The 13,252-nt window shown below is 35.7% G+C and overlaps 1 pseudogene; it reads left to right on the forward strand.

Moving 5' to 3' along the window:
• Nucleotides 1-4,307, forward strand: part of LOC107688492 (serine/threonine-protein phosphatase 2A regulatory subunit B'' subunit alpha-like) — a 111,755-nt pseudogene extending 107,448 nt beyond the window's left edge.
• Nucleotides 4,308-13,252: the final 8,945 nt, after the last annotated feature.

Genomic DNA, 13,252 nt, shown 5'->3' on the forward strand with positions numbered 1-13,252 from the left:
GAAGAAAAAACTGCTCTTAAACTGGGTGTGTGACAGGTATGGCTGTGAAATGGAGTTTGGCTGAGGAAAATTTTTCATTCAAAATATTTATTTTTTTTGCTTTAATCCCTGGGTTTGAAACAACATGAGTAAATTATGACAAAATTGTAATTTTCGGGTGAAGTATCCCTGTACATCTAGCATGCAAAATTTGCTTAAGTTTAAAAAAGAGCAAATTTTTCTCGGCTACAGGTGGAGTACAGTTTGCCTGTCATCTCTTTCAGTATGATTTTTGTGTGGCAGTAGTAGCAACAAACTGTGTCATTGGCGTCCTCTTTTTTCCTTTTTATGATGGGACAAGCGTTTAGGTGCATAACTGCCACCTACTATGTTGGCTCTGGGTTATTGTATATGTGGAATTAACATGATTTCAGTATTTATTTATTTTTATCACGGTTATCCTCAATCCCCAAAGTATTCAATTCTTTTTATTATCTATTGTTCAAAGATGGAGTGTTTTCAAACAGAATTAAATTACTTTGCATGTCAGTGTTTTGGAGATTAAACAAGTACTTTAGTCTAGGTCTAGCACTTTCTTTGTAAAAAACAAAGTAACATCCTCAATTACATGATGTCCTCTCTCTAACTCCAGGTGATTCAAAGAATATTTTACACAGTTAATCGCTCTTGGACAGGCAAAATCAACATGACAGAGCTCAGGAGAAGCAACTTCCTCCAGGTGAACACCGTTAAATGCTACCATTCAATTCAGTTTCCAAAACTTGAAGGAACTATTTCATCAAAAGCCACTCTCTCTGTTTCACCAGACTCTCGCCTTGCTGGAAGAAGAGGATGACATTAATCAAATCACAGATTATTTCTCTTATGAGCACTTCTATGTCATTTACTGTAAGTTCTGGGAGCTGGACACTGACCATGACCTCTTCATCGACCCCAAGGACCTGGCCAGGTACAATGACCATGGTAAGTACAAAGTGAACCAGTTTTTGCTCAGAATGAGTCTCATTTGTTAGCTTTTGTCGCTTTTTAAAGTATAGTTCACCCAAAAATTCTGTCAGCATTTACTCATTTCTGGGTAAACAATACCTTATATGAACTCATGTTGCTGCAGTACTTTAGATGACTCTCATTCAGTTTTCCATCAGTCTTATGGTACTGAGAAATGGCTTTCTGCTTTGTGTTCTTCTTTGGAAAGCCTCATCAAGCAGAATCATTGAGAGGCTGTTCTCAGGAGCTGTCACAAGGTAGGAGCTGCTGAGGAGAACTATGGTGGTATCTGAGATTTTGGGGGGTATACATGTGACTTATGATACAAGTTTCTTTCTTCTAGGGGAAACTCAGTCCAGAGAGAAGGAAGAATGAGCTATGCTGAGTTTGTTTGGTTCCTCATTTCAGAGGAGGACAAAAAGAATCCCACAAGGTAATGAAACGGATGAATCATATATGTGACCCTGGACCACAAAACCAGTCTCAAGTCGCTGGGGTATATGTAGCAATAGCCAAAAATACATTGTATGGGCTAAAAATCATTAGGACATTAAGTAAAGATCATATTCCATGAATATATTTTGTAAATTTCCTGCTGTAAATATATCAAACCTTAATTTTTGATTAGTAATATGCATTGCTAAGAACTTCATTTGGACAACTTTAAAGGCGATTTTCTCAATATTTAGATTTTTTTTGCACCCTCAGATTCCAGATTTTCAAATAGTTGTATCTCGGCCAAATATTGTCCTATCCTAACAAACCATACATCAATGGAAAGCTTATTTATAAACTTAACCATAAAAATAGAAATATTACATCTACAACTAACTGAAATAAGTACTGAAATGACTAAAACTTAATAAAGTTAGAACAAAAAAACTGATGAACACGCATAACAAAATTATTTAAACTAAAATTAAAAGGCAAACTGAAAATAACACAGTTGAGAATATTTGTTTTTAAAAAGTGTTATGATGTATTGATAAATTCATTTATATATTAAAAAACTATGCAGTGTGTCTCTTCTGGAACACAGATAGGGATCATTTTATCCAAAGTTGGCACAAAAGGTATTTATGACAAAAAATCAAAACCAAGTTGCACCTTTATAAAGAAGGTTTGTGCTACTTTTTGGGCTGTCATGGTTTTAGTTCTATATCTTAACTTATTTGCTATATATAACATTATCACTCTTTCTGTTCAGTATAGAGTACTGGTTTCGCTGTATGGATATGGATGGAGATGGTGTTCTGTCCATGTTTGAACTGGAGTTTTTCTATGAGGAGCAGTGTGAACGCATGGAGGGGATGGGCATTGAACCACTGCCTTTCCAGGATCTCCTGTGCCAGATGCTGGACTTAGTTAAACCAGAATGCCCTGGTAAAGAACCTATTCTGATACACTCAATCATATCACCCATATAAACTTCATTCAAAACATGAAGTTACCTCTAAAGTAAAAATAACACAATCTCTAATCCCATGTTCTATTCTGATTCAATTCCCTTCTCTTTCTCCCTCAATTTCCTCAATTGAGTTTCAGTTAAAAGCCCATAACTGACAATACACATCTCTACCATGAATTAGCTAAATGTAGCTTTAAATTAAAGTTTCTGCCAAGTGTGGAAATGTCTATGTAAGATAAGACTGATAAATTACCTGCAATTTCCATGAATCTGCTTTGATTAAATGTGCCTGTCCAGTGAATAAATGTATGTGTAATGTAACCAAATGACATCTCTTGGCAGGTAAAATTACTCTTCGAGATCTGAAGCGCTGCAGGATGGCACATATATTCTACGACACATTCTTCAATCTGGAGAAGTACCTGGACCATGAGCAGAGAGATCCCTTTGCAGTGCAGAAGGTCAGAGTTTGATGGGTTACATCTGTGTCCCCTCTGCTGAATATGATCTCTGTTAGTACGTTAGTTAGTGCGTTCTGTAACTGTACATGCGTGTGTATCAGGATTTGGATAGTGACGGTCCAGAGCCCTCCGACTGGGACAAGTATGCTGCCGAAGAGTATGAGATTCTTGTGGCAGAGGAGACGGCCAATGAACAGCTACGAGAGGGGTGAGTCAATGCACTCTCTAATGGAATGAATTCGCTATGGAGTTCATTGCATTGCATAGAGATGAGATACCATCTATATATGGAGTATAAAGTGTAACTGTTGCACGCTTGCTTTTGCAGATCTTTTGACGACGATTACGAGTCCGATGAGCTCACGGTCTCCTCAGACATTGGAAATAAAATGGACATGCTGGTCATATCTGATTTATCGGCATAAGTCGCCATTTTTGTCTACACACCATGACGTTGAACGGATAACCACCATGCCATATTTTCCCTCACACATCAAAAAGGGAAAACATTTTTCTACATTTCATTAAGGACATTTGTGTGTGTGTGCATGTGTGCAATAGAACTAATTCTAAAACCAAAAGGCTTCAGACACCCACAAAAAGGCTTTATGTGCAATATGTCTTAACATGTAAATGTAAACTCATTGTTTTTCACTCTCTTACCGACAGTCACATCCACTCCCCTCAAACTAAACTGCCGGCTGGTTCCATCCACCCTTCACAAAGACTTTGATGTGAAACAAAAGGACTTTTTAGTAACTTTAGAAAGAGTTTAGAATGTGCTTTAATGTGAGTGAAACTATATGTAATGCTGCCATATATTTTGGGAAAACTAGAGAGACTTTATACTTGTGTGGCACGTAACTCACCGAAACTAGTTCTCTCGGACTAAATCAGACATTTAATCATGAGATCAGCACATGTCCTATGCTATGCTGTGTTGCACATTATGTTCAAGGGACGTGGCAACGGTGCAAACGTGTTGCTCCCAGTGGTCACTGATGGTATTGCATGTTGTTGTTTAAAGAAAAGACAAAGTTGTGACTTTTACAGTGTTTGAACTTAAGACAGCAAACCTCCATTAACATATTTCCAGACAAACTGACCAGGACAATCTTAAGACTTGAAAGTGCTTTTTGGAAATATATAATGTGTTGAAATGGTCATATCTTTTTCAAGAAATATAAACATGAAATATATATAAATTCATCATGCTTTTCATCTTTGGTGTACAGAGACATTTGTCCTATAGCATTTTGTGTATTTAATTCACCTGTAATCATGTAAAGAGAGCTGTAAAGCACTATTTATTTGGCTTGGGCATTGTTAACTCACTGTTTCAGATTATACAGAAGGCCACAGTCCTTCTGACCCCTGGTTGACCACACAATCAAAATTCAGTGCTGATGTACTCTCTTCTACTGTTGACTCATGCAATGTACAACGAATTGGAGTTGCAAAAATAACCATCTCAAACTGTTCTGCCATTGGTCAGTCAGCTAATCCCACAGAGCAACAGTGTTTACAGGGAAACCAATGTACGCTTGCTTATAGTTCTCTGCCATTAAACTGCGAATTGGAGAAAGTGTTTAACTATCCAAAATGACACAATTCAGCTTTAATGAGTGACTGTCTCTTAGTGCTGGCCAGCCTGATCAGTGCCCAAACACCACAGAGCAACAGTGTTTACAGGGAAACCAATGTACGCTTGCTTATAGTTCTCTGCCATTAAACTGCGAATTGGAGAAAGTGTTTAACTATCCAAAATGACACAATTCAGCTTTAATGAGTGACTGTCTCTTAGTGCTGGCCAGCCTGATCAGTGTTTTACAAATGTCTCTCTGTGTGCCTCCACTCCGTCACACTCTTTGGTTTATGTAATTAGTGTAATATATTTATATATGTGAAGTGGTTTTGTTTGTTTTTGTTTGGCCAGCCATTTTCATGGTTTACCAGTAGTTTTTCTTGTACTGTAGTCTAGCTCTTTTTTTTTTTTTGACCTAGGTAGGACATTTAGTTTATATAGCCACTGTAAATGTCTTTGTATTTTATTTTTCCCATGTGATTGACTCCACCACTGAGTGGTAGGGGATGTTTAAATTATGATATATCTCTAACTGCCAGTGTTATATAATGTGCATTAAGCTGAGTGGGCAGGGGCTTTATGAAGGAATTCAATATGAATTCATTGACAGGTGACAATCAACTGGACATGTTTCTGCGATTAATGGCATGCAAGTAGCACTTCTAAGAGAAAAAAAAACAGAGCAATACAACTGCTGTAGTGTGTTACACTTTTATCAGGACTATTAGATATTGAGAGAAAAATTTTTTAAAAAGCTGAAACTAAACTTGACTATTGCTACAATCCTGGTTCATATTTATCACTAGCACATTGACACTATGCAAATCTGATTTTCTGGACAGCTATTGGCAGCTTCAGAAGCTGTAAACAACAAAACTTGTTAGTGTGCGATTTTTTTCTTCTTCTTTTTATCTTTTTTTTGTGTTTTATATCTTTCCATGTGTTCTTTTTTTTTCTTTTGGACTTGATATGTCTTGCTTGCAGATGGTGAAAGATGGGACTTAAGTGGCATGATCTCTTAAGTGCTTTGATGAGATGGCTCTGGTGTTCGCATGAATTTTCCCTTTTTTTCTTTTGGAAAATTATGAAAACAAATAAAAATGTCAATTCATGCAATGACTACAGGCTGTTCATTAGTAAATGATAAGGAACACTATTAATAGAGGTAGTAGGGAGGTGCATGTGCCTAAAAAAATGATGCACAAGAGGCCCATCACAGAGATGGCACACCAGAAAGTTGCTCTGACACTTACTGCACTGTACTTGCTTATATACATATTCATATTGCATAGCTGCTCTAATAAATCTCCACTGAAATTTTTGTGATTAAATGATCAATAAAATAAATTGTAATAAAATATTATATTTTATGTTATATTAAATTATTAGATATAAAAAATATAATTAAATTAAAAACTTTAAATATTAATAAATTAAATACAGCTCAGACTGCACTTTGATAGCTCTCTTCATTAACTACTTTAATACAGGATATTGTTATTTAAAGGAATAGTTAAAATTGGCAAAAAAATTAGCCGATTTTTTTATAGCCCCTCAGGCTATCCCAGATGTAGATTAATTTGTTTCTTAAACAGAACAGATTTGGAGAAATTTAGCATTATGTCACTTGCTCACCAATGAATCCTCTGCAGTGAATGGGTGCCGTCAGAATGAGAGTCCAAACAGCTGATAAAAACATCACAATAATTCACAAGTAATCCACACAAGCCCAGTCCATCAATTAACATCTTGTGAAGTGAAAAGCTTGTTTATAATAAACAAATCCATCAAGATGTTTCAACTTTAAACCAAAATACAAGCCCATAATGCGTAACGCTTCTTTTGTTGTCCTCTCACATCAAGAATCCACCTACATATTTTTCAGATTCAACTGATTCAGACTTTTCACTGGTGCAAGTGTTGTTATGGATAGAGGACTAGTATTTTAGCTGAAATCAATGGTTTAAAGTAAAAAAATGTCTTAATGATGAATTTGTTTCTTACAAACACAGCATTTCACTTCACAAGACGTTAACTGATGGACTGGAGTCGCAAGAATTATCGTGCTGTTTTTATCAGCTGTTTGCACCCATTCACTACAGAGAATCCACTGGGGATTTCTTCAAATCTGTTCCAATGAAGAAACAAACTCTACATCTTTGATGTCCTGAGGGTAGGTACACTTCATTTTTGGGTGAACTGTTACTTTAAAGAATGAATATGCTGCCTAGACCATAACCATAAGGCAACCTATTTTCCAATCTGTTATCAACACAGTGGATACAGTCTATACATTTATTGCATGCGATTTATGTATGTAATGACTGCTTTGTGTTTTAGTGGTGTTTTCCTGGAGCCCGTCAGTAAGTAGGATGCTACATCCATATGTAAAAAAACACTGGATGGATAAGAAGTTAAGCTCTTACATTATATCTCTCAAATTTCTTGTCCCATCCCATCTATTTTAAGACATGAAATTCCATCAAATGGAAATGGACAAATTCCCTTGCAGGATTGAAATGTTCCCTTTAAACAATGATTGATAATAAAAATAATAAAATAATCCTCTTTGGCTGTGGACATAAAAAGACTAATGTGTATCTAATGTGTTTTATTGAACATATGCCTTCCGGCAAATTCCTGTAATCTGATGTAGTGGAGTTAAGCAGCATTTCAGAATGATTTCTGAATTCTGGGTAGGAACTCAAGCAGTGAACTCCTGTAAATCTAGGCCATCTTGAAACTGTCCTCTGTTTTTCACTGTGTGCAATCCATTTTCCCCCGCTATTTTGGTCTCCAGAGAGAAGTCTCACTGAAAAATGTCTTCACTTTCATTCCATCTGCAAAACACTCTTCCAGGTGTCTATATAGGAAAAACTTTGCTAATGTCATGCTGTCAATGACATACTACGGTGGGAAATACATTATCTGATCAATGAAGCCAAACACTTGTGTCTGTCTTTTTCTTTTTGTGCATGTCATGAATAATAATCACTTTCCATCCACCTCTTTTCTGGCAGATGTGAAGAGATTGCATTACTCTGGTGTAAATGCAGAGTAGAAACACATGTTCTAGCTACTGATGGAAAATGCACAAGCTTTCCGTATCGTCTAAACCCCCATCTCATTAGAAAACAAGTATTTCACAAGGTGGGGATTTCGTATTAATTTGTACAGCCAGTAAATGCCAAATTCTGTCAGCTATCAAACAACAATGGCTGGAAGTCATAGGAACCTCTCAGGTATGTATGTTAATGATAGCATCTACGCAATTAAATGTGTATTTTATTTTTATTTTTAACTACCTTACTAACTATTAATGAGCAGCAAATCAGGAAATAATTGAGGCAGAATAACAATAAGTTTCCTTACTGTATATGGTGGAAAACTGTAGTAGATCTAATAGGACATTTCATATAATTTTACAGTAAAATACTCTTAAATGTAGTTTTCGGAAATGAGAAAGAACACGTCGTCTTATAATTTAAAATTTAAAAATGTAAATTGACATTCCCAGTGTAAAAGCTCACATTTGATGGTTTTGCATTGAATTCAATAATTTAATTTACACTGAATTTACATGGGGCTTATTCATTTCTCTTTTGGTGTGAAAGGGCTTTTACATATGCCAAAAATAATAATAAAAAATGAATATTAAAAACATACAAGCAAGCCCAGCCCAGATGAGAAAAAGTAACTTAAAAGTAATGTAACATTACTTTCCATAAAACGTAACTTAGTAATGAAATTAGTTACTTTTTTAGGGAGTAACTCATTATTGTAATGCATTACTTTTAAAAATAACTTTCCCCAACACTGGACCTGAACTGAAGAAGGCAGAGAATGAGAGGGATGTGCTCCACACCCTTGAAAGTGCTTTGAAGGGAGAATCAGTGCGCACACAGCTCTTCTTGTTCCAGACGGACACCTCTGACACTAGGGAACTTCAACAGGAGGGAACACCCTATTCTGTATCAGCCAGAAGCTGTCTGTGATTAAGAGAAGCGCATATCCGTTCGAAGATGATTACTGCCTTATTTACTCCAGATCTCCATCTCCAGGAAATCCCCTGACCGTTCAGCCTCTACAACACCAGCAGTACTTCACACTGTCACAGAAGAACACCTGGACTCTGCATTTTGAGTCATGATCCATATTTGCACAACACTATGTCTTTAACTTTGTAAAGGAAAGATTGGGGCACTTTTTTAAGTGTGCTTGACCTCTGCTCTTTCATCAATATGATTTCAAATGATCATTCAGGACTCTTCATTCAGCCCCTTCTGCAATAACTGTTCTGATCAACAACTTGGAACCTTTTTCCACATGATGTGGGAATGTGAAAAGGTCAAAAAAAGACCTTTTCACACTATTAAAGACATAGTGTTTTGGAAAACTAAACACTATTAAAGACATAGTGTTTTGGAATGCAGTATGTACTACCTTATCAAAAATGATTGAGTACCCTATACCGGTGAACCCTGCTGTATTACTATTGAATGACAATTCTGCGTCGAGTTTTTCTAAGTTGCAAAAAATGATTTTGCTTGCCGGGTTGACATCTGCCAAAAAATTGTTAGCACAACACTGGCTCCCTCCACATACTTTGGATATGTCCAAGTGGCTAATGCAACTTCAAGACATTATTATGTAAGAAATATCCACGGCTCGGGTGAATATGGCACAACTTTCTACATTACAGACCTGGACTATAGCTGCTTAGAAGATCTCCAAATATATTACACAGAACAATGACTTGGACTTAGAATGATGCGGGGGTTTTTTTGTGGGTTTTTTTCCACGGAAATTCATATTTCATGATCCCTGTGACTTTTTCTGTTAACTCTATTATGTATTCAGTGTGCTCCCCATTGTAAAGAGACCGCAGGGTTGAAGAGGGAGGGGGGAGGGAGGGCTGGATGATGTTGAATTGATATGTTACATTGTTTTCATTCTGACTTGTTTGCTAATAATAATTAAAAAAAAAATATCATTCAGGCTTAAAGCAATTCATTTATATGGTAAACCCTATACCACATCTGTGAGGTAGATTGAGGAAATATTCATAAAGGGTATAAATAGGCCCTTAAGAGATAAAATGTTGACAGTTTTTTTGCTGCATAAACAACACTGAACGCGCGTAGACTGACAGGAAAAAGAAGAAATTGTTGAATGAAGTTACTTTTGTTTTCTTTGCGCACAAAAAGTATTCTCGTCGCTTCATAAATTTACGGTTGAAGCACTGATGCCACATGGACTATTTTAACAATGTCCTTACTGCCTTTCTGGGCCTCGAGTTGCATTGGTGTCTATGCAGGGTCAGAAAGCTCTCGGATTTCATCAAAAATATCTTAATTTGTGTTCCGGAAATGAAGAAAGATCTTATGGATTTGGAACAACATGATGGTGAGTAATTAATGACAGAATTTTCATTTTTGGGTGAACTATCACTTTAATATTTAAAAAATAGAGTAGGTCACAAAAAAAAGTGACTACATAGAAATCTTTCGATTTCGATTTTTCGAAATGATTGTTTCTCACACAAAGACATACGGTTTCATTAAAGCTGCAAAATCATATGAAGAATCTGAAGAGTCATGGACTTTTATGACACTTCGTTGTGTTTGTGTCCTTTCTGAAGTTTAATGATCCTTTATGATCCACAGATGAAGTCAGTCAGGTTTGGAATGACATGGAGTTTAGTAAATGATAACAGCTTTTTTTTTTTTTTAGGTGAAATATCCTTTAAATGAGTGCTAAACTTAAACGTGAGTGTTGATTTATAAGACACAGACCGCAATTCGAGAAAAATACCATGCATGGAAGCTGCTGGCTAGTGTCAGTTAAAAATGCCTATAGTATGAAATCACTCTCTCCAGTCATTTTCCACTTATCAGACATTTGAAAGCCCTGGGCTTGATACAAAGGATTTTGTAGTGAGGTTATTTCACTTATAAAGAAATCTCACATAAATAATTTAAAATTATGTCATTGTATGTGACTGTTTTAATGTTAAAGGAATAGTTCACCCAAAAAGGACAATTTTGTCATCATTTACTCACCCTCATGTCATTCCAAACCTGTATGAATTTCTTATGTTGAACATAAAAGAAGATAATTTGAAGAATGTTGGTAATCAAACAGTTGATGGTCCCCATTGATTTCCACAGTATTTCTTTCCCTACTAAAGTCAATGGGGACCAACAACTGCTTGGTTCTTCAAAACATTTTCTTTTGTGTTCAAAATAAGAAAGAAACTTTCACTTGCGTGACCTATTCATTTAAGAGAAGCCAAACCTCTGCAGAGGTAGACAGTAATGAAGTACATTAGCTTGATTACAGTATTTAAGTACACTTTTTGAGTATCTGTACTTTACTTGAGTATTATTTTTTTCAGAAAACTTTTATCAATTTGAACAATTATCGAATTTCACTCCACTACATTTCTATCAAGATCCTAGAAGTAGAAAGTTGTTACTATGTAGCAGCTTTGAAAGTCAGTGGTGATTTTTTTCTTCTCTAAAACGTGCCTTTTTTTAGACAGCCTATAAGTAATCTTTTTTGTAGCAGGGTTATGTGAAGTGGTTTCCCAGCATTTTGTGAACACTGACCAGTTGCAAATGTGATAGGCTATTTATTTACAACAATTCAATAGTAAGAAGTTAATATTGTGGTATATATTAGACACAATATTGTTTGATTTAGCAAAATTGTGTAAATGAAAATGTTACCTATAAAGCCACAGAAGAACTGTTGTGCATCTCCTAATAAAACACAAAAGGTGTTTGACTTGAAGCAGCACTGCACAGACCGTTCTGTGTGTGGCATCACAATACCGCGAGAGCGCTGATGTCAAACAAATCTCTCTGTTTAGCTTTTTTGTTAAAGCAGTGTTGCTGTAAAGTTTACAGCTAGAGTTGTGTTGCTGGGTTTTAAAGCAGGTTTGATTTTTTTTCTCTTATCAGTCTGTATTTACAGCAATTTCACTATCCACTCGGTTCAAATGTGGATGAATGGCTACACGTGTGCACACACTGCTGTGTGAGATCACTACTATCCTGCTTTTGTGGGGTGTTAAATAACACATTTTTTGGTCAACTCACTTGTTTCATTTCTATAGGTTTTTAACATTCTAAAAGCTCTTTACTCCAAAGATACTACAAGCTAGTCAGTGTATTTAGTAAGTTGCTTCAGATATTGTAAGTATTACATACAACAATAATAAAACAGTGCATTGACATAGAAAAATAACTTTTATTTTGGTACTTAAGTACTTTTAAAAGCAAGTACTTCTGTCTTTACAACTTTCACTTGTAATGGAGTGAAATCTGACCAGCAATATCGGTACTTTCACTCAAGCAATGGAGTTGTGTACTTTGTCCACCTCTGAAACTCTGACACTTTTTAATACAATACTGTTTAAAAGTTTTGGGTCAGTAAATTGAATTCAATTAATAAAAAGCAGCTCTAAACACGCTACATTAACAGTAGTTGTGTTCCTCAGCGCTCTCCTGCTCTTCCTTCAACTGTCCTGCTGGTGGTAGCAGACACATTTGCACCGTGTGACCTGCCTGCCACTGTCAGAGAAGTGAAATGTAGGACAAGGTGCATTGAGTTTGTTCAGCTGTGCTCCTCTGATTTTGAGATTTTAAAACCTACATACCTACCTACATGATTATGCCATGAGTCACGGACATGCAGTGGACTTATAATAGCTTGCATACTTGAATGACAGTTTAATGATCCATCTAATTTTCTAAATTTGTCTCGATGACAGACTTGCAAGCACGCAGACAAGCCTGCAAACCTGCAAAACCATCCCAACTCAGGATGGTGCAGCAAACAGTGTCCCATAATATAATGACATCCAGGAGAACTGCAAGGTTGTAACAATTTAGGGAGTCTAACGGTAAAATGTAAAGACTCAATCATTGGTAAACATTTTGATCATCTACTGTATCTGAATATTGGGGGGAATCTCTGTCTTAATAGAGGTTACAGTACTGTGTTTTGGATTGTGTGGTCAGTACCAGCTTGACCATTATAAAAACATTAGTAACACTTTAGTTAATGCATTAACTGACAGTAACTAACAAAGAGCAAATCATTTTTACAGTGTTTATTAGGTTAATATTTGTTAACGTTCGTTAATAAAAATACAACTGTTCATTGTTACTTAATGTTAGCTCAGGTCCATTAAATAATAGTAACAGACAGAACTTTTGATTTGAATAAAGTTTTAGTAAATTAACATGAACTAAGATTAAGAAGTAAAATATTTTTCATTGTTCATGTTAACAAATTATATAAATAGTTAACTAATATTAATAAATGGATCCTTACTGTAAAGTGTTACCAAACATCAAACCACAGGAGACAGCAAAAACCAAGGATACTCAGCGTGGGACAGATTATTTCTGTTTACAAATTACAATAAATAAATACATAGATACATAAATAATCAGTAACAATATCACACAAATAAAAAATAGTATTGACAACAAAGAGCCTTACATTAAGTGTTTCTTTAAAAAAAAAAATTAAATCACTAGTTGTATTAAAAACAGAAAATGAACTGTTTTTTTGCCATTATCTGATAATCAGTCTATACAATCTTGTAAAAATCCATAAAAACAACCTTTAATCTGATTAGAACCATTGAACCCAGCATGAATACATCTTTGTAAAAGTGAGTTTATTACTGCTGTTGTGGTGTATAGTAAAAGTTGTGTCTGTGCGTGTGTCTGGTGGTGGTATCTTTTGAATTGTTCTCTTCGGCTCTTCTGTGAAGTTCGTTTATATGGTTGCTTA

Source organism: Sinocyclocheilus anshuiensis, unplaced genomic scaffold (assembly GCF_001515605.1).
Source record: "Sinocyclocheilus anshuiensis isolate Anshui unplaced genomic scaffold, SAMN03320099.WGS_v1.1 scaffold329, whole genome shotgun sequence".
NCBI lineage: Eukaryota > Metazoa > Chordata > Actinopteri > Cypriniformes > Cyprinidae > Sinocyclocheilus > Sinocyclocheilus anshuiensis.